Genomic DNA, 24,232 nt, shown 5'->3' on the forward strand with positions numbered 1-24,232 from the left:
AATATAAATCAAATCAATTGGATTCAATTTACTATATATGTTATATCAATAGTAAATCGAATCTAGTTCATTCGATATATTATTTTTATAATATATACATATAAATCAAATTTAGTTAATTCGGTTTAGTATTGATATAGATTATTAACATTTATTAATTTTAAGTTAATTGTTATTAATTTTAAAACATAAATGTCAATAAAAAATAATCTTATTTAAATTTAAATAAAATATCAAAAAATAAAAACAAATAAGAATAGAATTCTATTTAGTTCAAATTTTAGAAAGTCTATATTTTTATAACTTATGAATGTAAAAACAAACATTAAACAATTTCTAAAAATTCATTAAAAATCTTGACTCATTAACATCTTAAAAATTATTATCGTGACTTTTGATGTTAAAAAAATTAATATAAAATACATCTTCTAAGGTGGCATAGGAGTTAAAACTTAAATATTTTCAGAATTAGAAATAATAAATAGCTATATAATATATAATGACTAATTATATTTATATAATATATAATTTAAAAAATAATTAATATACTATATTAATTAAATTATTATTTAATTTATAAAATTAAGTATAAAATTATTACTTTCATGATGTTACTTTTAATTTAAATTTGGAATTTTTAGAGCATAAATTCATTAAAGCATAAATAGTAAATTGAATCAAGTTAATTCGATTCACTACTGTTGATATAGCATATATACTATATAGTAATCGAATCCAATTAATTCAATTTACATTAAGAAATCAGTAAATCAAATTTTACATAAATTTATTCTAAAACATGCATATAAATTAATCTATTTTAAGATATTGGTATAATATTAGAGATTATTTAATTTGTTTATATCATTTATCTTAAATTTGATGAATTAAAATGTCTTCAATTTGAGATATATATATATATATATATACATATATTGGGTTGGTTTCTATTAGAGTTTTTTACTATTGAAATTGATAATTAATTTTCAACAGTTTGTAAGACCTCTGATTAATGATATAGTTGGCATAAGATTTTAATTTTATGTAGAAGAGTAGAAGACAAAGGTCAAACAATAATCAATATATAGATATCTCTTAATTCGACAGGTTAAAGATTAATTTGTCGTAATACTAAGTTTTATTTAAGAATTTGTCACTGGCCAATGGATTACTGCATGCATAAGATAATATTCGAACTTTCAATACTTATTTAAATGGACTAGTGAGCTAATCACTAAACCAATTCAATTTAGTTAAGTATAATATTATTTAATTTCAAGTAAAGTTAATGGAACATAGTTTATAAAAAATGATAGAAGCATATTTTATAAAGGTAAACATTTTTACAATCTATTATATACAAGGAAGAATGAGAAAATTTTGGTATGCATTTTTTTTAAATATATTTATTTACATGTAACCATAGAATTGAAAAAAGGACATTTTATTATTTTCAAATCTTCGATCCAGCGGTATTATTTAAATTGTAAAGCGTTTACAGTTATGAGTAATATCATATTTTATTTTATTTTATTTTAATATTTAATAAATTAACAAAAAAAACAAATTACATAAATAAATAAAATATTAGTCAAAATTATTCAATTATAATATTTTTAAAATAATTATATTACTATCCTCTATTTATTCTATATTAACCACTATAAAATGTTGAGGTTTCAAAACTTATATATAGCCGTTACACAGAGTGTAATAAATTGTTAGGTAGTCTTTATTTTAAGGTATTGTGATAGAGATTGGAATACTAAAATTCAATATCATATTTGTTGGTGTTGGTACTAATAAAATTTAAGTCTCTATTTCTAAAATTTTAGTATTTCAATACCTTCAAAAAGTAGAGACACAGAAGATTAAAATTTTTTAAAATAAAAATTGAAAATTTAATAACATTTTATACCTAAAATACCCCATTTCAATTAATGAATTCTAATTTTACTTATTGTGCAAATTAAATTAGAGTTTTATTCTTATTTCAAACTCGGTCTCCCATTTTACACCAAAAATAATACTAAAATTTATTTCAATTTCTGTCTCTCAGTCTCAGTCTCTCTTCTATACGTTATCTTTAGAGACAATAATAGTTTCTAAACAAACAATTTTAATACGTAAATTACCACAGAATGTAGCAATTGCAAAAATATTTAAATTTTATATCTCCATCTATTAAATACATACATAAATTAAATAAATAATTTTATTAAAATCTAAATATTAAAAAAACTTATATAAATTTTAAAAAATATAATATTTTAAATTAAAGTGTAGTTAAGATCTAATTTTTTTACTTATCCCACTTTATTTGATTGATTTGAATACACATATTCACTAGTGTAATAATAGTAATAATAATAATAATAATAATAATAATAATAATAATGATAATAATAATTCAAAAACTTATTTAAGTTCTTTTGATAATACTTAAATATTATTGTAACTAAAATTAAGGTTATCTCTTTATATTATTTAATAATGTTTTTATTTTGAAAACAAAATTATAAATATTTTAAAAGGTATTAATAATAATATAACTTAAATTTAATAACATTTTAAGTGTTATAAAAAAATTTATAATTATTATAATTAACTATAATCTAAGTAAATTTTATCATATACTAAATTCATTTCTTATTCACCGTCTATAAAATAGAGACATAAATATGAGACATACACGACAATATACGAGATATTTAAATATATTAACTATATATATAAAGTATTTTTAATAAAATAATATATTAATATTTTATTAATATAAGAATACATATTAATATTTTAAGTGTTTTTAATTTTTAATTATATAAAATATTTAAAATAATTTTTAAAATTTTAATAATTAATAATATATATTTTTAAATTTATTAAAAAACATAAATTAAAATAATAAATTTGATAATGATACGTAATAATATTTAAATAAATCTAAAAATATATATTTTTTATTAAAACATTATTAAACACACAGTGACAGAGCAAACAAGTATCTTCACGGCAACTTGGGTTTTCTACTTCCTCTTAATCAGGTAATCCACGTAAATCCGTAATAATAATGGAGGTAGAGTGACGGAAGTGCCCTCCACGTGATGGCAAAGTGAATCTTATATTAAGAAAGTTGGAATAAAAGCCACAATGGGATGGAAAAGGAGACGGCAGTCAATAAAATATTGTTTTGTTTTTTTGTTGGCATTGGTGCCTTACTTCGTGTCTTGAGCTGTCAACTGTGCTTAGATATTTGTAAACCCATTACGTAGGATTTCTAACGTTTATGTTTATGGGTAGCTAATTTAATTTAAAAAAAAAAAAGTCATTGATCTTTTGTCCTATAAATATGTAAGTTTTTGAAAATTTAAAATTTATTTTTATTTTTTTTAAGTTTAAATATATCAATTTTAAAATCTAATTTATCTTATTTTAAAAATTTTATATTCATATATCTACTAAATTAATATAACAAAAATTATGTTTAATTTTTCTGTTATATTTAATAGATCAATTAAATAAAGAAATTGATGTGTCTAAATTAAAAAAAATAAAAAATTTAAATATATTTTTAAATTTTAAAAAATTTAAATATCTATAAATCAAAAAATGGTGACTTATTTATTTATTTTTTTTAATTTTATATGTTAAGTTCCTGCTTAATTATTTATTTACTACTTCATGCTAGTCATAATCAATGTATAGGGAGACACTGATACTTTATTATGATTTCATTTTCCAAAACGTGTTTGTACCTTAATTAATTAATTAATTAAAAAGTAAACATATCAAAATAGTACTTAAAAATTTATATTTTTTAAAAAATAATTTTAAAAGATATTAATAATAAATAAGTATATAAAAATTTAAAAAAATAAAATATTAAATATTAAATATATATTTAAAAAATTTAATATTTATATTTTAATGTAATTTTTTATGAACATCGTAAAAAAAAATTTTTTTTCAAAATTTTATAACCTTATGCCAAGTGAATTTTTGTAAATTATTACAATTTTTTGAAAAATAAAATATATAAAATCAAATTTATTCTAAAATTTGTTTTATAATTTTTAAATATTTATTCAAATATTAGTAAAAAAATTCAAATTAAAATTTGTTAAATATGAAAAAAATTGTCGTTTATAAAAATTATAATATTTATTGATTATTTTTGTTCGTTTTTTAAATTATTCAAGACTTTTTTGTCAATAATATTTTTTGATGACTTTTTTCAGTTTTTGAATCTTTTGAATACCAAATTAATAATTAACTCTTAATTAACTAACGAGTTTAACTGATATATACCCTTAACTAAAATGCATGTTAATATTACATTAATATAAATTTTTTAAAGTTTTTCTTTTAATATATTTATTAAAAACTTAAGTTTTGTATATTTTATATAAAAAAATTTTATTTTTTACTATTATTTAACCATCAACTTAATTTTTTAGTTTAATTTATTTACTCTAATAATTTAATAATATATTTTATTCTATATTTTTAAATATTATTGACTAATTAATAATAAAAAAATAATAAATTCTGATGCTTCTCTAACATTTTTTTGCTATTAGTTGACTTAAATTTGTTTGATCATCCTGCTCCTTTCATTTCTTTTTTTAACTATCAAGTGTATTTGACATTTAGGAGTACATTATTATAATTCATATATGTATAACTTTATTGGTGTGCATAAGGCCCTACTCCATCATGTAATAATGACTAGTACCAAACTATATATAGGTTTATTTTCTAATTGTGTGTACTATATACTAACTACTTTTATTCATACAAAATAATTTCTAATATTTTGCTGAAATTGATTTAATTTACTCAAGTTATTTTTTTTAATTATTATTATTATTATTATTATTATTATTATTAAGTAAAACATCTTATCTACTTCTACTATATATAAAGAAGATATGAGAGAAATATAGTGCACAATTTTTTTTTCAAAATATTTTTTATAAATCTATAAAAATATAATTTGTAATGACTAAGACTTGAATATATGACTTTTTAATTTAAATATAAAAAATACATATCATCATTTTAAAATTATTCAAAGATTGAACTTTTGACCTTTCGAATCTAGTGTAAAGCTTCAGCTGGTGGAAAAAAGCTAACACTAATGATTATGTCTCTAATATTCTATAAACTTCTATTATATATATTGTACACGTATTCTATTGGCTCCTTATACTTTTCCTTATTATTATTGCACATATTTAATTAATTAACAAGTAGATTAATAGACCTAGTAAATATTAATATATTTGTTAGTGTCAATTGAAAGACACCACTACTAATGAATAATAACTTAAATGATATAGTCTTTTTATCTTCAATTAAAAAGTTGTGGATTTGAATCTCGTATCTTTAATAAAAAAAAAACTGTAGTTGATTGAGATTACCACACTAATTCTTCCTTTTCTAAAGCATGTATCTTTATTAATATATTATTGATTGATTAAGTCAAACCCCATTATCAAAATTCAAAACTACACTGGAAATGGTTTTCCAGTTGCGGTTTTGTTGATGCACGTTCATACTACGTCAACAAGCATTAAGCATATACCCAAAATTAACTACGACATAATTAGTGTTATGCTTTTAAATATTATTGGCTCATATAACTCATAAGTCATAATCTCATATACCATCTCGTTGATTGTAACCCATTTGTCCGTTAACTTCTTGGTGGTATATAATAATTAATAAGTTCGTCAACTTAATCATTTTAAACATAATATATATATTAAAATCAGTCATTAAAACCAACCATTAATATATAATACATATTAAAATATAAAATATATATTAAAAATAAATTAAATAATATATATTTATATATAAATATATAATAGTTAGTTTTAATATATATATATATAATATTTTTTATCCAAGAAAAAGGTGAATTTTTTTTTTCTAAAGGAGCGGAGCTAGGTTACATATGAAGGGACAAAAAAGTAGAGTAGGAACAAAATTAATTTCAAAAAAAAAATGAGACTAGAATTAAAAATGTAGAGGGACTAAATTTAAAATTATATATAACTTAGACAGAAGATTTGAAGAATGAAGGTCATTGTCTTCCTTTTCTTCAGCTGCTTGAAAATAATTATATAATTATATTACATGTATATAAAAATTAGTTATTAATTAACTACATAAATAAAATACATTTAAAAAAATGAAATATACTTTGAAAATATGATAACATATATATATTATAACAGATTTGGTGATTTTTTTTTACATAATACTTTTGAATCAGATATCTCTTAATAAATATCTATAATAATATTTTCTTTTCAACAATAAATCCAGGAAGGGTAGAGCTTCAAATATAAATAAGTATAAATTAATTAAATTGAGTTAGTCTAGTAATTATCTCACTAGTTTGCTTAAACAAATATTAAAAATTTAAATTCTGTTTTGTACATATAACAATTTATTGGATAATAATAAATTTTTAAATAAAATTTAATATCACAGCGAATTAGTCTTTGATAATAATAATATCACACAAATTTCAATTACTAAATAGAGGTATGCTTTTTAATTCAATCTAGCTGTAAAGGAAATTTTTCTTTGTTCAGTGAACATTTTTAATTTACTTTTATATGCTTTTAGATAAGATATTTTCCACTCTTAGTAAATTGTATTAATTAGATAATTTTTAATTTTAAAACATTATTAAACAAGCATAGTACATATTAATTAAAGTGATAAAGCAGCAATTATTTAATTTTGTTTGGATTGAAAAAAAAAAAGAAAATAGGATAAATACACCCAAAAAAGAATAGCGATTAGCATATGATATGCAACATGTTTTGACTCCTTGTACAGCTTCTGACAGTAGAGAAGAACACTACAACAGTACAGTGTGGCAGTCCACATGTACAACGATGTCTAGTTCGGCCATCAACAGTGGTTACATTCTCTCCATTTTAGATCCGAATGCTTCCTTTGCTTTTGTATTTTTCTGTCTCATAATCTTAATGATTATATCATTCTTCATTCACCTCCTTTGCTGCACATGATACCATGTACTAGGCAAATACTAGTACACTTTCTAAAGATAGAAAGTACAATATTCTTTTCTATAATATGGTTACATTTTAATTAGAATAAGAAATTATTTTTATGAATTTAAATTATCTATATAAAGCATAATAAGTATATTATCAAAATTTGTCCACATAATAAGAAATACAACAGCGTTTAACTTAATAATGAGCGTTTTAAGGAACAACATGCATATTTTGCTCAATGAGATAAAAAAAATATATTAAGAGTATAGATAAATGAAAATTCTTTTAAATATTATTCTTATATTAACATTAAAATAAGAAATAAATATAATTAATTTTTTTCTAAAATAATAATAGTGTAAAGAAATTGTTTATTTATTGTCGTCTAATCATATTTTATTCTAGATGATAATTTAAATAATGAGTAAAAAAAAGTACTTTTAATAATACGGTGTAATATATGATTATAAATTAAATTTTATGACTAATGCCTTAAAATCATTTAAAAAAAAATATTATTCTTATATTTAAAAAGTTAAATTAAGTTCAAAGGAAAAAAATGTTTCATGAAGATTGTAGAGTTAGAAGTTAGTCAAATAGCTAACTTAAATTTAACTGATTAACAATTTAATAAACTCAGATCATCAACTTGAGTCAAGTTCAATTCATTGATTCGAAAATTAGTTCAATTATATTTGTATATTAATTATATTAATATTTATTATGTATAATGTATTGTATATTTTAATTTATAATAACAATATAATTTTGCACGCACATATTATTTTTGTATATAATTATGATAAAAAAACATAAATTATAATTAATTAATTAATAAATAATATATAATTAATGATTTTTTATATATAAAATTATAAATTACGTTCATATTAATTAAATAAAGTCATAAACTTTTAATAATTCTATTTAACTTGCGTAGCAAGTAGCGAGTGACCGTTAACAAATATCTGGTGCTGGAGACGCCCCGGAAGATATTTATGCAAGGGGAACTCGGGCGAGTTGACTCGGTGAATACGTGGCCCAATCAGAGTGCAGCTTCAGATATACACAGATCTATTTCTCATCGCGTGAACCCTGCTTCGTTGTTTCGGGGATTCAGTCCCTTGTTTTTTGTTTTTTATTTTATATGTGCCTCCACTTGCTATGGGTCCCACATTCTCATGATGATGGCTTGCACATCATGGTTATATATGCTATGATCCCATGATGTGCGTCATGCATTGGAAGTTACGTGTTTGTTTTTTATTGGTTGATAAAGTTATTTGTCTAGGTGGCGTTGGATTCTAAGTTTCTAACCCTTTTTTTTCCTCAAACGAAATGACTAAAACACCCATCCTTTACAATATTGAATATTCCACTTCACCCTTTTTGACATCAAATAATTTTATGAATTACTTATTTAATAATTTTATAATAATTAAAAATATTTATATTAATATATACATATCATCTGTAGTGTTAATTTTGTTTCAATTTTTGTTTTGAAAAATTCAATTTTCTCTTACAAATAGGGTCTTTACCTCAACATACTAATACTATAAGTTATTAGAAAATGTCAAAATGTTAAGTGATTGATATTTTTTCTTTTCATTTCTCTTATATTTGAATTAATACTAACTATTTTTCACTAAAACTATTAGTTTCCTAACATTCTTTAATTTATTAAAAGCAAAAAATATATTAACATACACAAATCATGGAAAACATATGGAGTAGATCTTGGTAATATTAAAAAAAATAATGTAAATAGACATAATTGTCTTTGTAAAAAAAAAGGGTAAGTTTTAATTAATACAATTAATATTATACATCATTTTTCTTAAAATTATATTATTTATAGGAGTAAATTTAGAAAAAAAAATACTTGTTATCTAAATAATTTAAGGGAATAATTTTTTTAAGATTTTAAAAAATACAAAATAGAGGGAATATATAACAAAGTAATAAAGAACCCACATGCGCAATAGCTCATTTGCATTTATTGTCGATTTTTCTTATATATAATATAATGTTAGCTTATAAAGTAAAGATGTAATTGACGTTTTAATAAGTAGCCTCATGTTTCACCATTTTTTTTGTTAGTTAAAAAAAATTGCCAAAAAACATAACAAGTAAAAGGAACTTATTACCAGAAAGGAGTATTAGAAGGTTTGGTTTGGTAAAATTTTTTAAAAAGGTATTTATGTGTTTAAAGAGTATAATTTTTTATTTTATATTTGATAAATTAAAAAGATTAGATGTTTGTACTTGTAATTTTTGAAAAATAAAAATACTTCTACAAAAATCTAAAATTGAGCTTTTTAAAAATAACTTATATTGATCAAAATTAAAAGAAATCTAATATAACTTTACATATTAATTAATATCTGTTATGCAAATTTTTTACATAAGTCGTCCATGTCAATAATCAACTACAAATGTTGGAAGTTTTTAAGCCAAAGACAATATTAATAGAAAATTTTAAGATAAAAATAAAAGAAAAAGAAGGATCTGAAATATAAAATGGTAATAAACTTCAATTAAAGATTACAATAAAAATAAAAAATAAAAAGAAGAAGTACAAAATATAAATGAGAGATTGAAAGGAAAAGTGAAAAAAATATTTGGTTTTTTCTATGTGAATTTATTTGCGTCAACGTGACATTAGGATATTTAGAGTACTTATTCTAATCATAAAATTCTTATTTAGAGAAAATTCTAAAAGTTGCATGTAGAAGATTTATCAAAAATATTATTTTTGATATAATAAAATCTAATTTTTTATATTAATATCTATTATAATATTTTTAAAATTTAAAAATTATTTTATTAACTGTATTTATTATTATTTATGTTTATTAAAATTTATTTTTAATTTAATTTATCATAGATACTATAATTTTTAAAATTAATTTTTGTAAATTATTTTAAAAAATAAAAATTTTACCAAATCAATAGAAGACTATTTAATAATTTGTAAGCATGTCAACGTAAAAAACGAAAAATTATATATATATATATATATATATATATATATATATTAGAAAATAAAAATGGAAACAATATTAAACTTGAAAACAAAATATATATATTGGATGGTAATGTATTAGGCATGATAAATTAGTGATTATTTTAAATAATGTTTGAATATACAATGACAACACAGAGGAAGGAAAGTACAACAAAATCAAGAGCCATGCATTTTACCTTTTTGTCATTGAGAAATCAACAATAAAAATATCAAATAATACAAAGAGAAAATCCTACGAGCAATGAGTTAAACAATGGATTGAATATTGTGTTTTTTTATTAAAGAAACATGGCAAATCATACTAATTGAGTCTATTATTTAACTATTTTTATTATATATTTAAATATTTTTATCAATTAAATTTAATTAAATTGACATAAATTTAATAAAAATTCTTCATAGTATGCGTGTAAAATTACATATTTTATCTTCTTTCTATAAAAAAACAGTATCAGCTTTTTTTAATCGTAACATAAAAATTTTATTAACTTTGACACAAGTTTTTTTTTTTTACATCAAAATTTTTTTAAAATTTTAGATTTGATGCTATAGTTTTTTTTTTCTTTTTTCTCATTATTTTTCTTTATTCTTTCTTCGTGCATGATTTATGTATTTTTATTTATATAACTTGTGTTTTTGTCATTGTCAAAAAAAATAAACAAAAAATAAAAAAATATATAACTCTTTTTTTTATGTTTTGTTTAATTTTTATTATCTTTTTATATTTTTATTTCTTTTAGAGGATAACACAATAATAATTACGTCTGTGTCAAATAAAAAAAAAACTATGAAAATAATTAAATAAGAAGAAAGAGGAAAAGTTACTTGAAAAAAAGTATAAAATAAAAAATAGTCACCGAAAATTTTAATTACAACACAAAAATCTCTTAACTTTAACATCAAAATTTTTTAATCCTAATGTATAACAAAAATGTTACAATTTTTTTTTTGCTTCTCCTTATTCTTTCTCTCTTTTTTCTTCGTGCAGAATTTTATATTTTTATTTATAAAGTTATGTATTTTTTTTAAGTTTTTGTGTTTATAGTCAAAAAAGACAAATTAAAACATGAAATAAAAAGTTACATAATTTTTTTATTCTTTCTGTTTCTTTATTTATTTTTTTTGTTTTTATTTTTCTTAGCGGATGAAATAATACAAATTATGAGAATGTAAAAAAAAAAAATTATGAAAATATAAACAAGAATGAAGAGAAAGAGAACAGGAGGAGAAGTTGTTTGAAAAAATATAAAACAAAAAATAATATTAAAATTTATTAACAGTGACATAAAAATTTTAATTTTGACATTGGAATTTTTTAAATGTGATATATAAAATTGAGTACTGTAGTTTTTCTTATTATTTTTTGGAAGAAGAAAAAGACAATAATGATGAGGATAGACAATGCTAAAAAAGAATTATGCAAAAAAAAATGACATATTGTAGCTTTTTTTTCGAAGAAAAAGACGATGATGATGAAGATGACAATGACAATGATAATGATGTTGTCGTTACAGACGAAGTAAATTTTTTTTGTTTTGATACAAAAATTTCTTAAATGTAACACATAAATAAAACGTTGTAGTTTGTTTTTTTTTAAATACAAACATAATGTTAAAGAAGAATTGCATAGAAAAATATGACAAATAAAATAGAGTGTTGTGATTTTTTTTTTTAAAGAAAATAATACATTACAATGATGATAATAATGATGAAAGAGAAAAATAATAAAGATAAAAAGGTAAAAAAAAGAGAAGGTGATAATAAAGATGATAATAAAAAATAAGAAAAAAGACAAAATAAAAAATAAATAAATAAAGCATACATAAAATTAACTTAATTAAAAAAAAAAAAACTAGGTTATCTAGTATTTCTATTATTCAACTAGTCGATTAACAGGGCAAGTTAAATAAACATCAAATGATTAAAATCTCATATATTCTTATGAGAAAATAATTAATGAGAATGTTTAGCATGATCCTTGGATATTAGTGAAAGCAATAACATTATATTGTTAAGGGTTAATCCAGTAATTATGAATGCCAAATATCTTATGAGTATCGAGTATGAAGCTTTCAACTTTGCCAACAATGGAAAAGAACAATCTAGAACCATGACAAGAAAATAAAAGCTAAAATAGCACTACATGGTTATTAATCGAATGTGGTCGGTATACGCAATCACAAAACCCCAACAGAATTCGACACCTTTCAATTCCAACGCCCGAACTAATCACTTGCTTAGCTAGCTACTAATTACTTATTAATTCCCTCTTAGTACCTATATCATTATACATGTTAGGTGAATATAAAAAATAATTATTAAATTATTTATATTAATAATACATACATTTTTTTATTATTATAATACTAATTAGAACATTGATGATGGTGAATAAATTTGTGTTAATTAAAGAAAAAAATAAAAAGGAGTGGACAAATTTGCATCACAGGGGAATCGTGACATGATAACAACCGTACACGTGTCCCAAATGATGTAATTAGTAACACTTTATGTTAACATCATGTGTTAGTGTGGTCTTTGTGTCGGCAAAAGATATGATATTAAAGTCTCTTTGGACGGTTCTTATGGTTAATACTTAATACTACTTAATTAGCACTTTCTTCTTCGCAAATTAATTGTTTTCTTTTTCTTTTTCTTTTTTTGTCTTATCTTACTACACTCACACACATTAAAAACTATTTTTTGATTCTATATTCTAATTCTGAGTTCTGAGATTTAAACTTTGGTGCAGCTGAATGAGAGATCTATAAATTTTTCATTTGTGCCAGCCAAGTATCAACTGTAACAAATTAATTGCTTCTCTTCATGTTTTATGTCTATTTTTTTAATTTATCATAAAATTGGTCTATTTTAAAAAAAAATTAAAGATCAATAAATTTTATTTTTTTAATTAATATTTTAGTTATTAGTCCAATTTTTTTAGTTTAATAATTTAATAATATATTTTTAGTTCATAGTTTTGAATATTATTCATTAATTGCTATTAAAAATAATAAATTATACTGATTTTTTAATATTTTTTCTATTTTAAATACATTTTTATCTGAATATATTAATATTTTATTAAATAAAAAATAAAAAAAATTAATCTAAAAAAAGAGTATATAAACTTAAAATAATTAAGAATCGTGCTATTACCGCTGACTTGGTTTTTCATTAAAAAAATCAATGACCAATCACTTGCGCCTTTCGGGTTTCTCCTTTTATAGGTTGAACTTTTTCATCAATTTATTACTCTCTTTCTATGAATAATTGATTTTAAAAGCATAAATATTTATATAACAATATCTCTTATTTTAGAACTTTAAAGTAACAGTAATTAATTAGTTTCATTTATAATCATTTTTAATTTTAAGTAAATATTTTACAATTAATTAAGAACCGGGATTCCGTTCAAATCATCATATAAAACTCCAAAAAATGATTACTTAGCTTGTGGACAAAGAAAATATCTCCCTTTATTTATAAATATTTTATTTTAGAGAAATTTTGGGTAATTAACTATTTTTTTTTTAACTAACACTTAGTCAATAGCTTTCTTTTATTCTCTTTCATTCACACAAAGTGAAAAATATGAGATAACATAGTACTATATTAGTTTTTTTTTTTTTTTTTTCTAATCATTGTTCTTGATGTCGTGCCCATGTATGTTGTAGGTTCGCTATAAAATGTTATGTAAATGTGAGTGTGTTTATTTATTGAGAGGGCAAAACACATAAACAAGCTATTAGGATTTAGAATTTACTAGTAAATGTTTTAAATACAAAGAGATAATATAAATACCGTCCTAAATTTATGTAAATCAAATCAATGTAATTTGATTTATCATCATTTTATATAAATCGAACAATCTCATTTGATTTATTTTAGTTTTAAATAAATAGAAGCCATCTAACTCGATTTATTACCAAAATACATAAAAATTCGATTTACGTTCATGCATGTAAATTCGAATATAATTGATTCGATATACGTAGAAGGAATGTTATACATGTAATTTAAATTAATATGATTTGATATACGTAGAAAGAAATAAATGTTATTAAATCAAAATGATTTAATTCGATTTATTTAAGGAACAACTCCTATATAAATATGATCATAACATGAAGGGTTGAAGAGAAGTGAATCCACAATGGTCCGTGAAGAGAGTTTTCTAGTTCTTGTGCACTACAAAGGCACAATTAAAAAAAAAAATACAAGCGGGTATAAAATTTACTGATAAGAATCCGTTGAGTATTTTTATTAGACTTTCTATGAGTTTTGTTGATTTTCAGAATACCATACTACAAAAATTGGGACTGCATGGAATGAAATTGACAGAGAAGTTATATTATAGAATTTCGATTTCTGTTGTTCACGATGGGGTGAAGTACGACTCTTTTGTGATAGACAGTGACGATGATCTACAAGTTTTATTTCACTGTCGTTGCCAATTTCCGGAAGTGAGAATCCCGAACTATTGGCCAAGTTTGTGGATGTGGTCTCTAACTCAGGAAGGTCGAACCGAAATCATCAATCAGTACCAATGGCAGCAGCCTCCAGTTCAACCCCTATTGGTGTGTCTTCGTCTCTGCCTGTAATGGCATCTACGAAAGATTTGGTGGCATCTCGATCCTTCGCAGCTGATATGCACCGCGATGAGATTACTGATGTAGGTGCTAACATCAATACTCCTGTTATGATCTCGCATTCTGTGGAGGTTGGAAAACCGGATGTGGTGGAAGATGTGCTAGGGGACGACAATGATGTCGAGCCCGCAATGATTGAAGATGACAGCGATGATGACATAAGGAAGAGTATTCTTGTCGAGACTGGTGGAGCATCGAGCTCGAAAACTCAACAGTACTCGCCGCACTTTTCGACTATAGACTTAGATGCTATGAGACGTAAGGGGTTCCCGATATAGAATCTAGTTTTGGGTCCAAAGATTCACAAGATACTACAGGTCTAGCTGAGTTTCAAGTCGGACAACAGTTTCAGAATCAGAAGGAAGTTATATTGTGTGTGGAAACTTATAGCACCCGGCGGGAGGTTGAGTACAAAGTCCTGAAATCGGACCAAGCCAAGTACTACGGAAAGTGTAAGGAGTTCAGAAACAGCTGCAGATGGTTGATTCGAAACCCTCTACGGTAATGCAAGGGTATCTGGGGTGTTAGACAGTATAACAGACCTCATACATGTTTGGCCACCTCGATCTCCAGTGATCACAGGAAGCTTGACTATCATGTGATATTTAATTTCATCCTTCCTATGATCAGAGCTGATGTGGTTGTGTCCATCAATGTACTACAAAATGCGACGGAGACACATTTTGGGTTTAGACCTATGTTCAGGAGGGTTTGGTTGACTAAGTAGAAGGTCGTTGCGTAGATATATGAGATTGGGAGGAGTCCTATAATGAGTTGCCAAGGTGGGTATTTGGTGTGCAGATAACGATGCCAGGAAGTATTGCAGCTCTGAAAACAAGACCTGTGCGAGTTGGAGGCCAGGTTGACGGGTCGTCAGCATTTTTCACATACTTTTTTTGTCGTTTCCACCGTGCATTGAGGCATTCAAGTATTGTAAGCCGTTGATCAGTATTGACGGAACCCACTTGTACGATAAATATGAGAGAATTTTGTTGGTTGCAATTGCTCAGGATGGAAACTCTAATATCGTTCCCATTGATTTTGCTCTAGTGGAGGGTTAAAATATGGAGTCATGGTAATTCTTCCTGTCTCACTTATGACAGCATATGACTCATCAGCCTGGCATTCTCGTGATATCAGATAAGCACAAAGGCATCAAGGCCACCTTGGTGGCACTTGATGGAGGATGGGCTCCACCATCTGCTTATCGTGCATTCTGTATTAGGCATGTCGCTACGAATTTTGTGCTGAGTTTCAAGGAAAAGGATGCAAGGAGGCTTCTAGTAAATGCTGCTTATGCGAAGATTGAGGTCGAGTTTGAGTATTAGTTTGACATCCTCCAGACCAAAGACCCGACAATGTGTGACTGGGCCAATAGGATGGAGTATGAAAAGTGGATTTAGCACCAGGACAAGAGTCGAAGATTTGGCCATATGACTACAAATATTTCCGAGTGTGTTAATTCAATGCTGAAGGGTGTCAGGAACCTTCCAGTTTGTTCCTTGGTGAAGTCCACCTATTGGAGATTGGTGGAGCTCTTTGTATGCAAGGGAAGAGAGGATGAGGCACAGTTGAGGACAGGTAAGCAATTTAGCCAGTCACTTGTGAAGGCAGTGGAGGCAAATCTAAAGGCATCAAGATGTTTTATGGTGACACTATATGATAGGATAATTCGGAGTTTAATGTGGCTGAGACTACTCCAACAGGTAACTTCTCACTTAGTGCTTACAGAATCTCGTTGAGAGATCGGACTTGCGACTGCGGGTATTTTTAGTCACTTCACTACATATGCCGCCATGCAGTCGCTTGTTGTACTTATTCCCGCCTGAGTTGGGCAACTTATATATGTCCACGAGGTATATCGGCTCAGCACGGTGTTTAGTGTCTACAGGATGGGATTCAATCCTTTGATTCCAGAATGCTTCTGCCCACCATGATGGTCCAACCGTCATCTCTGATCCAAGTAAGAGACCTGCATCTGAACGTTATCCAAGGAGCACTAGAATTCATACTAGTATGGATGATGTCAATCCGACTAGACCTAAGTGGTGTGGGCTATGCAGACAGCCTGGTCATATTCGGCAGAGTTGTGCATAGGGAGGAGGCTCTGGGAGGTTTGGAGCAACTAGCGGAGTTTAGTATTTTCTTTATTGTGTTGTCTTTTTTTATATGTATTATGCTTTATTGTTCTTTCGCAATGTGCGTGACATTCTATGTTATGTTTTTCGTATTTGTAGTTGTATTTTCCGTGTTCGTTAACAATATGATTGCGTGTTTTTTTTCATCCCGGTGTTACTTTCACTTTTATTCCGTAAAATTTCAACTAACTTCAATTACGAACATCTTTACTTTATAGTTTCCAACCTCGTTCAGGTATTATATAATGACATAGCATGATAACATAAGAACATGATAAAACAGCATGATAACCTAATACTAAATAAACGACACAACGATAATCACATAGCATGATTACGTAATAACACGATAACATAGCATGATAACCTAATACTGAATACAACACAACGATATTCACGCAGCATGATAACATAATAACATATAACATATAAGTCAATCGAATAGTCAGAATAGATGTGACTCTGTAAAGCAATGACATGGGTTCCTGATTGACAAACCCCAATTTGAGGATTTGTCTTGTATTGAATTTGGAGTATTTTGATAACCTTTTGTCACATTTAGCCTAGGAATTAGCATGGTTTTGTTATCTCTCCCATATTTGTGCCTAAGTGTAAAAACATGCTTTTTAAGCCTTATCTTGATGAATTCTAATTTCTCTTTGATTCCATAAGATGCCTTGATGTGTTTGCTAGTAGTTCCAGGATTGAAATAGGCTAGGCATGGATTAAAGGAAGCAAGGAAGGAAGCATACAAGTGGAGAGAAGCACAAAAAGCCAAAGAGTTGATCTCGGCCGAGCACGCGTACGCGCACTAGGCGCTCGCGCGCACGGCGCAGAATTGGCCAAGGACGCGCACGCGTACCGTGCGCGCACGCGTCGAAGCCCGCACGTGATTCTTTTATTACAGCACGTGTCTGGCGATTTTGGAAGGTTTTAGCAACCAACTTTGGCGCCAAAATGCATATAAAAGCCAAGGATTAAAGGGGATTGATGTACATTCACACACATTCAACACATTCACATCCATAGACTAATTGTAGATCATTAGATAGATATTTGTAGTTAGTTACATTTGTAGAGAGAGAAACTCCAACTTCTCTCTAGGATTCATCTTCATTCTCTCAATTCTCAACCATTCTTTGGTGAGATCTATTGCCACTCTCAATTTACTTTGTTCATATTGTAGATCATCTTCTCCAATCTCAATTAGTGTTTGTAATTGTTCAATTCTTGTAGATCTTAGGTTTAACTTTGTTGTTTTGGATTCTATTGATTCATTGAAGATCTCATTTTCATTGTTGTTCATTGTTAATTGTTGTTAATCTCTTGTGTTGAATTGCTTTGATTCTAAATCTCTTCCCAATTTTACTATGTCTTTCATTCTTGCCCTCCAAATGTTTGAGAAAATGCCAACTTTAGATATGGAGTAGTATTCCCTCACTTGGCCTAGTGGTTGAGTCATTGGAGACACTTGAATAATGGATGTCAATTGTTGATTAAGAATTGAGGATTGCTAATTGACTTAGAGTGCACTAAAGCTAGACTTCCCTAGGGTAAGACTAGGACTTGTGACTTGAGTTAATTACTTTTACTTGACTTTCCTCTATAATTAGGGGTTGACTAAGTGAAGCAACACTCATTTGTTATCACAATTGAATGAAGCTATGGTGATGGGACTTCCAATGTTCAACCTTGGCCAAGGCTTTTAATATTGATTGATTGTTGTTTTCTTTTATTCACACTTTTATGCCACACCTTTCAAGCCACAAAGAGACCACTTAACCAATAACATGCATCCTTGTAGCATTCCTAGGGAAGAACGACTCGGGACTAATACTCTCGATTATAGATTGTAGATTTGTTTGATGATGGATTTTGCGTCGGTTTAGACTATACTACGATTGATCACTTGATAATTTCTATACCGGCAAAAATCCAATCGTCAAAATGGCGCCGTTGCCGGGGAATGCGCATAAGTGCCATGTTTTTGGTTAATGTAAATATGTGAATATTGTGAATATATTTTTCTTTTGTTTGTTCGGTAGTTTTTGTTAGTTTTAGATCTCTATTAGTTTTGTTTCTATTTGCCACTATGAATTCTCGTCCTTGTGGTTTTGGATATGACTATGACTACTTTGTAGGTGATGAAAACTTGAATGATGGCTCACATTATGGGATAGACGAATTCTCAGGAAGGGAGCCATATCCATATGAGCAATCACCATGGCAATCTTCCCCCTCAAGTTACTATGATGGTAGTCCCTCCTATAATGCATATCATTCCTATGGATATGATGATTCTTATCATGGCTATACCTCTCAACCACCACCATTCTACGCACCATACTCTCAACCCACATCTTATTTCCACCAAGTGCCCACATATGATCCAAATCTATATTCCCCCTATGCATACCCTTGTGACGATTACGAACAAGCAACCCTTGAATCACCACCACTCCAACATTCTTACCCTCCAACCCAAGTCCCCATGGATGATGCACTTGGTATCATTCTTCAAGAGCAAGAAGAGATCCAAACCGCCTCCACTAGTTTCACCTCTACCCTCCAAGAATTTACGTCCCGTATAATTTTACCCTCTACCAATAACCAAAATAACTTCCCACCTCAAAGCTTTGATGAATCTTCTTTCCAACCATATTATGACTTATCCTCTCCGCCACCAACCTCCATGGAAGCATATCAATGTCCATTAATCCAAGAGCAATATGATCCTACTTATGTTAGTGAAGCGGAACAAGACTTAAGGGATCGTTTCAAGGAAGAAATGGATCGACTTCAAGCAACCATCCGTCAAAAGATAGATTCTTGGGATTCATATCACAAGCGAAATGAGTTCACGGATGACTGTGAGAAAGCAACCAAAGAGGGAGGTATGAGAGAGACTTTAGAGTCTCAAGATGAGCACAAGGAAATGGAGTGTGTGTTGCAACAAGCGGAGGAAATAGAGATTGTTGAAGATAAAGAAGTGGAAGAAGACCTAGAGGAGGTTGAACAAGAAGGAAGTTCCATCAACAAAAATAACTCTACATCAAGTGACAATGGTGATCTTGTTGAAGCTCTCCCCTTCGAATGTAAAACCAATGTTGAGGAGGGTGCGCAACCTCCAACACATAATTTGATCAATGATAAAGGTTTGAAGGAAGTTAGGAAACAAGAAGAATTTAAAGAGAGTTATCAAAAGATAGAAATCATCATGGAGGAGCCAAAGAAAGTGGAACCCACAATGTCAAGATCATTGAAAATCTTCCTTGCTAAGTCACCGTCCCAATCACAAATTGAGTGGGTAATCATCTCATCCTTTAATTTTCTTGGCCCATATCAATATGCGTTGTTAGAAACGGACGGTCAACTTAGAACTCTTTGTGGGCTAGAGAGTAAGAACGGATTAGATGTTGGGGGACAATTTGAATCAAGGAGCATAAGGGATGGAAGATCAAACGTAGAGTTTCAAAGGTGGAGTGAAGCCAAATTCAATGGGATTAGGATGATGAGTATGAGTCACAAGGAGAACTCAATAAGTTTGTCACCCTATTGGAAGCATGAAGATCAAGAAGAAAAGGAGTTGACGAACAAAGTATGGGACCCCGGAACATACATAGATCACTATCAACGTAAGGGCATCGTTACTTGCTTAGGCCCCCTTGAAGACCTTGTACGTTTAAATTGGGATCCCGGAGGCTATTGGAAGAGCAAACATTGGTGGGAATTCGAAGAAGAGTACAAACATAAGCCACCATGACAACAAGCATCTCAAAATGTCCAACTTAAGGACTTAAACTAAAAGTGCTAGGTGGGAGACACCCCACCATGGTAAACTCTTTCCACGCTCTTTTAATTTTGTTTAATAAGTGATTTGAGTTACCATTGTAGGTAGGTTTTCATCTCATAATTAGCTTGTTTGTGTACATTAGTTGCTAGCATATTAACATGTATGTTGTGCTTAGTAGAAATAGAATAAATCTCAAAACCAACTTGCATTTTAGAAAGTATAGGTTTTTGACTAAATAAGGAGTTGTAGGTACCATGGGGAGTCTTTGGGCAATTAGAGCTCTTAGGCATTCAAAAAAAAAAAAAAAAAAAAAAGGGGTGGACGCGCGCGCACGCTGTACGCGCACGCGTCCATGAGCGGATGCATCATCAGCCATAATCCAGAGAGTTGGGCCTTCCCTAGGCCAGCGTTGTGCCTTAGGCCCAATTCACTCCACGCTTACGCGCACTACGTGCGTGCGCGCCATACAACCATAAGGAGTATCACGCGTACGCGCACCTGCCGCGTACGCGTCAAATCGCTGCTGCAAGAACTTGTGCCAAGCTCCAGAGAGTTAAGCCAGCTTTGGGCCGACCTTAAGCCTCTGGCCCAATTCAAGTCGCGCGTACGCGTACCTTACGCGTACGCGTCTATATGCCAAGAAAAGAAAATGACGCGTCCGCACGCATCGTGCTTGCGCGTTTTAGGGTAAACCACCAATTGTGCGCGAACGCGCACATGCCGCGTACGCGCAGGCCTAGTTGTGCAACCACCAGGCCATTGACCAGAGAGTTAGGCCTCTTATGGGCCAACCTTAAGCCTACAGCCCAACTCCTTTCACGCGTGCGCGCACGGTACGCGCACGCATCCATACCCATTTCGACCTTCCGCGCTTAAGCGCGCTGTACGCGCACGCGTAGGTCCCTAGTGTCATCAATGCACGCGGACGCGCAAGGTGCGCGCCCGCGTCGTTTTAAAATGATGATAACCCTAACGCTCAACGAGCGTCGCGCAGTCGCGCCCTTCTTCCCCCCCCAACCTCCATCTCCATTTCTGCAACTCCCATAACCGCCCTGCTCAGCCGGCACCACAGCCACAGCCAGAGCCTACCGGTGTACCTATCCCGGATCCTCAGGATTAGCATCGAGGACGATGCTTGATCTTAAGTGTGGGGAGGTAGCCGATGGCATCATTAGATACCGGTGAACATTTTTTGCCACTTTTCTAGCTATCTCACTTTGCACACTCTTTGTATATATTTGATGTATTTTGAGTTTATTTTAGATACTTTTACTGCTTGATACTTTTACTACTCATTTTGGATTTATTTTGGATTTTAGATACTTTGATGCTTATGGATATCTTTAGATGTTTTAGATGATAGATTTCATACTTTTACTTTTAGTTGAATTTTTTTTTTATATATACATTGTTGCATATCTTTCTTTTTAGTTCGTGGTTGTGATTAGAAATCATACTTTGACTTGCAAACACTTAGTCACCCTTTTTGCATAAGAAATTGGTTCTAAGTGAAAGGGAAGGGTGAACTAAGAAAATTTTTGGATTTTTTCAATCACAACAGTGCTTAGTTGAACATTGAAAGTTTCCAAGGAGTTTGAACATAGGGCATTTACCCATTTGATTGAAGGAAAATTTTGGTGAACTTGCTTGAATTTCATACTTTGTGAAGCATGTATTGAACTAAGAACACAAGCTTGTGAGACTTGAGCCTATTGATGTGGTTACACTTTATAGCCACTTATTTTCCATTCTTGTGTGAAATTGTTCTCTTGCTATGATTGTAATCCTTGATTTGCTTGATTCTATATATCCATTTATTTCTTGTATCTATGCATTTATATGATTGAGGCCATCATTTCATTAGCCACTTACCCAAATAGCCAACCTTTTATTCTCCATTGTTAGCCAATTTTGAGCCTATGTTTAACCAACTTATTCTCAATTTAGCACATTACAAGCCCAAGGCGAAAAACCAATAAAAGTCCTTGTTTGGACCTTTGATTAGCCTAGGCTAATGAGAGTGTGTATTATTCAAAGTTGGTGAGGCTTGGGAACATTGGATGGGAAAAAGGGGTAGTACACTTTCATGTTTAGGAATTGGGTACATACTCATGTATTGATCAAATGAATAGACCTTATGCATTGATGTTTTTGTATATAGTTGACAAAAGAAAAAAAATGAAAAGAAAAAAAAAGAGAAAAAAAAAGAAAAGAGAAATAAAAGTGAAAATGAGAAAAACAAAAGAAAAAAAATATATATAAGAAAAAGAAGAAAAATATATAGTAAAGAGGGGACAAATTACCCCAAAGTAAAGTCAATAAAAAGGAATCAATGCATAGGTGTTATGAATAAAATAAGAATGCATGAGTATGCAAGAAAAAGTGAAGAATGGGTGGTTAGAATAGTTCGAATTTGTATAGGTCATTATGTAGGTTAGGTGGGAAAGTCTATGCTAATCAAAGATTCAATCCTAGTCCACTTAACCATAAATGATCCTACCTTGACCCTAACCCCATTACAACCTAACTGAAAGACCTCATGATGAATGTATGCATGCATTGAATAAATGTTGATTGTTAGAAGAAAATCAAATTTTGGAAAACATGATTAGAAGAGAATTGAGTGAATTAACCCTTAAACACTTGAGTGAATAGAGCGGATACACATCCGGTGAGGGTTCAAAAGTTCAATCACATGTATTCACCCATATTATCTATATTCTTGCAAGTTGAACTCTTTTTGATGATTCAATACAATTGTGGTTTGGACTTAGTTCCTATATGCCTAGCTCTTGTGCTTACACATGTCTCTTGGGAATTGATTTGTTTGAACTAAGTATTCCTAATTGCTTTAGATAGTTGCATGTAGATAGGACTCATATAGTTTAGTTGCATTCAATGTCATGACCCTTAGTTCCTTCTTATTTTAGCATGAGGACATGCTAAGGCTTAAGTGTGGGGAGGTTGACAAACCCCAATTTGAGGATTTGTCTTGTATTGAATTTGGAGTATTTTGATAACCTTTTGTCACATTTAGCCTAGGAATTAGCATGGTTTTGTTATCTCTCCCATATTTGTGCCTAAGTGTAAAAACATGCTTTTTAAGCCTTATCTTGATGAATTCTAATTTCTCTTTGATTCCATAAGATGCCTTGATGTGTTTGCTAGTAGTTCCAGGATTGAAATAGGCTAGGCATGGATTAAAGGAAGCAAGGAAGGAAGCATACAAGTGGAGAGAAGCACAAAAAGCCAAAGAGTTGATCTCGGCCGAGCACGCGTACGCGCACTAGGCGCTCGCGCGCACGGCGCAGAATTGGCCAAGGACGCGCACGCGTACCGTGCGCGCACGCGTCGAAGCCCGCACGTGATTCTTTTATTACAGCACGTGTCTGGCGATTTTGGAAGGTTTTAGCAACCAACTTTGGCGCCAAAATGCATATAAAAGCCAAGGATTAAAGGGGATTGATGTACATTCACACACATTCAACACATTCACATCCATAGACTAATTGTAGATCATTAGATAGATTTGTAGTTAGTTACATTTGTAGAGAGAGAAACTCCAACTTCTCTCT

The sequence above is a fragment of the Arachis stenosperma genome, chromosome 9 (assembly GCF_014773155.1).
Source record: "Arachis stenosperma cultivar V10309 chromosome 9, arast.V10309.gnm1.PFL2, whole genome shotgun sequence".
NCBI classification, from domain to species: domain Eukaryota; kingdom Viridiplantae; phylum Streptophyta; class Magnoliopsida; order Fabales; family Fabaceae; genus Arachis; species Arachis stenosperma.